Raw genomic sequence first — 4,339 nt, 5'->3', positions numbered from 1 at the left:
GCTTCTGTGTCAATTTGAATCCATCAAGAAGCAGGTGCTTACGGAAGACTTGTGAGAGATTTCCTGGAGGGGACTGTCTTTGAAGCATAAAGAGGAGGAGCAGGAGGGGGCAGGTAGAGCCTTCCATCTGTACTGTAGGCTTGACCTCTGGGGCAGGAGAGCAGGAAGGCGGGAGGACCCTTCCCTGATGTAGGAAGAGCCTCAGACTACAAAGTTTGGACCAGGTTGTTCGGGTGTTCTTGAGCCCAATTGCGTGTCAGAGGAGTCCCATGTTGTGAGACTGGTTCAGTGCTGCTGCCCCCTCTCTGCTCTGTCAGTGGCAGGGAGCAGCCCCAGGGGAGCCTGGCCTTGCAGCAAATGCAGTGGTGAATTCAGAGGGGTGACAGCTAGGACCCCTCAGCTGGGACTCAGCTGTGCTTCCTGCAACCAGTTCTCTCAAAAGAGAATTCCAGATGGAACATTTCTGTAGCTGTACCTCTTGCACCACACAGGCCCACTTCTTGCAGGATTGGGGATCAACTCCATGACTTCCATGTACATAATGAGGAATTGAGTCAGATCATCAATATTCCCTGTCACCGAAGGGCAATGACTGGTATTCACCCTGTCTTCCATCATCCATTTTAAATATTTCTCATCCACAGGTATCACTTTAGCAGGTTTTGGTGACTTAGCTAATCTTGTGACCCAAACCTTCATTTCTGAGGGGTCCAACCTTTGTTGATCATACCCTTATCAGGCTGGGGTTGTTACACATATCCGTTTACAGTTGCAGTGGAGCGAGGGAATACCAGTAGGCACGAAATGGGTCACCTGTGTTCTGTACAAGTTCTCCCATCCCCCCTCCCTCCACCACCCCCACCTCCTGCTGATCAAAACCAGTGACCTCTGCCAGGAGGATGACTGCTTTTCTAGCTTGTTGGCCCCTGGATGTAAGTACAAAGTACTTTGGTGACAATGACATGTAATTCAGTAGGACTTGTGCTGTGTACCCTAATAAGAGTGTGCCCCCTTTTGGTGACCCGTCCTTCTGACCCTGAAGAGCCCAGTTTTAGGAATGGTAACCAGAGTCCGCCAGTGAGTCCCTGGAAGTGATGGTAATTGGAGCCATCACACGTATCCTCTCATCTTGTGAGTTAATGCATATATTGCATCCTGAAGGATGGTACCCTGTCCTTTCAGCATGTTGCCTCTGAGCTGGTACTAACATTGTGTCTTTAGTAGGCCACTCCAGTGATCTGTGAGATGGCATATTTCTGGATTGCCTTTATGTGATATGATCAATGGGTACTGTGGTTGGGCCCACTCTTCTTTACTGAAATAGATCCCCTTGATAAAAACTGTACTGGGGGGTGGGGGACTTCTCTGGTGCTCCAGTGGTTAAGAATCCATCTCTCAATGCAGAGGATATGGGTGCAATCCCTGGTCCAGGAAGGTCCTACATGCCACGAGGCAGCTAAGCCTATGCGCCACAACTACAGAGCCTGTGTTCTAGAGCCCACAAGCGGCAACTGCTGAGCCCGTGTGCTGCAACTCCTGAAGACTGCACACCCCAGAGAGCCTGTGCTCCACAACAGGAGAAGCCACCGCAATAAGAATCCCACACACCACAACTACAGAGTAGCCCTCACTCAGCAACTCGAGAAAAGCTCTTGTGCAGCAACAAAGACCCAGCACAGCCAAAAATAAACATACAAAAAATTAAAATTTAAGAAAAATTGTATTGGGGTGGGATTGATGCCTGAGAATTAGGCATCCAATTAATACCCAAATAGAGGTGCTGGCTGAGACATGTAGCTCTGGTATCTCGGGATATCAAAATAGATGTCCCTGTGAAGTTGAGTTGCTGGCCCTTCCAGAATCAAAAGGATCCAGTGTAGTAAAGTTGATGCCAAGTGGCCTGTTGTTCTAAAGGAATAGTGCCACGTTGGGGGCATAGCATCTCTGTTGCTGACAGATTGGATAGAAACACAAGAGCTAGATCAGTTTTGATAAGGGGGAGTTTATCTGTTGGGCTCATTCATAGCCTCTGTCTTTGCCACAGGCCATTCCATCCACATGCCCGTTGTGCCCCTTCTAGGCTGGCCACTGTCAAGTGATGGAATCATTTTATCTACTTGGTTGTTATGTGCTGCCTCTATGGTGGATGCTTTCTGGTGGACATTAACAGGTTATACCAACATATTTATTCTTTATGAGCACATCCTCATCCATCCACATACTTGTAACCCAAACCTTGTCTCTGATCTTCCAGCTGTTACTCTTCCACACTCTCTCCAAAGGGCCAGCCATAGACCACTGCCCAGGAATCTCCCCTAAGTACACTTCTACATAAAACTACAACCAGGTGCTTGCTCCTAGATCTGCCCGTTGGGAAGATTTTTCCCTCACTACTCTCTTTCAAGGCCCACCCCTTTATATGTCTCTAATGCAGCCACCTTTACCAACAAAGATCCATATGGTCAAAGCTCTGGTTTTTTCAGTAGTCACGTACAGATGTGAGAGGTGGACCATAAAGAAGCTCAAGCACCAAAGAATCGATGCTTTCAAACTGTGGTGCTGGAGAAGACTCTTGAGAATCCCTTGGACAGCAAGGAGAGCAAACCAATCAATCCTAAAGGAAATCAACTCTGAATATGTATTAGAAGGACTGATGCTGAAGCTCCAATATTTCAGCCACCTCATGAGAAGAGCCAACTCATTGGAAAAGACCCTGAGGCTGGGAAAGACTGAAGGCAGGAAGAGAAGGGGGCAGCAGAGGATGAGATGGTGGAATGGCATGACCGACTCAATGGACATGAGTTTGAGCAAACTCTGGGAGATAGCCAAGGACTGGGAAGCCTGGCATGCTGCAGTCCATGGGGTTGCAAAGAGGTGGACATGACTTAGAGACTGAACAACAAATGCAGCTACAGTACACTTGGGTTTTGTACCCATATTTTAAGCCAAGCCAATCCTTCAGCTGTTTGTACCCCACCTCCCAATATGGCTGTAGATAAAACGTGAAAAATAGCATTAATGCAACAGCGATTGGTGATGTGTAGGTCTGTGCTTCCTGCTTGTACATCTTATTTTTACCTTCTGGTCCTGCTTGGACTTGACTGCTTATGTAATGTTTTGTCTTCTGATGGACTGCTGCTGAGTTCATACAACTTTAAATATCTTGGTGGGTCTGACTGAAAATGGGCAGTTCTGGATGACTTGGTTACTTGGTGCTCATGGTCAAGCATGCTGTGTCTACCAGAGCTCAGCAACATATTAGAAAAGGCTTAATGCGCTGCAGATGGCACGGCTTTGCTCTGGAATCCTAGAGTATTGATTCTGCCACCAAGGCTTGCCATAAACTCCACACTGTATCTTTTCCCACCTCTGATGCTTCTAGGTCTGCTGGATCTTGTGGCCTGAGCTTTCAGGGCCACTTGCAACCACAGCCAGCTATGGTACTATATGCTGTTCTAGGCCCCTCACAAAGCTGGTAGCCTTCTATGTTACCAACATAGGAGCCAGAGCATAAATATTCCTAGGTGTGGAATATGTTGCCTGAACTACTCAAAGAGGTCCACCAGGCACAGTGCTTCCTTCCAATGAAATATTTTGGAAGAGATATTATGGCAGGCCCCTGGTCACTAGACCTCTAAAAAGTCACTTACTTATATGGCACATTGCTGAACTTTCAAATGATTATAATTTTTCACCCTCTTGACTACAGGTGTCTTACCAAAGCTTCCAGTGCACTAGTCATCTCTGGTTCATCCTGTCCAGTAGCAGAATGTCATCAATGTAATGGGTATATGTATTGTTCTATGGGATGTCCTTTCAGTCCAGATCTTTTTGGACTATGAGAGAATTCAGAAGAGTTAACAGTTCATGGACAAAAGTAAACGAATATTATTCATTCCATGTGAATATGAACTGTTGCTGATCCTCTTTTTCACTGAAATAGGAAATGCATCTGCCTGATCAATAAACACAGACCATGTATATGAGGCTTAGCAATGTATCTGCTCTTAGCAAAATACTATGTCTATCATACCAACTGTGATTGGGGCTGCTGCTTTCGACTGCTTGCACTGACATTGCAGTTGTTCTCCAGAATCCATCTGGTTTGTGCAGAGGTCAGATTGACATACAGACACATAAAAGACACCACACCTGCTCCTCTCCTTCTCACCTCCATATTTTAGGTCCTTAATGATGGCACTAATCTCTTTCTTACCCACTCTCAGTGCAATATTTTTTATTTGCAAGATTTTTCCAGTAGTCAAGTACAATAAAAAAGGCTGAGCACCAAAGAATTGATGCCTTCAAACTGTGATGCTGGAGAAGACTCTTGAAGGTC

Source organism: Cervus elaphus, chromosome 21, assembly GCF_910594005.1.
Source record: "Cervus elaphus chromosome 21, mCerEla1.1, whole genome shotgun sequence".
NCBI lineage: Eukaryota > Metazoa > Chordata > Mammalia > Artiodactyla > Cervidae > Cervus > Cervus elaphus.
Note: the sequence above shows the minus strand (reverse complement) of the source record.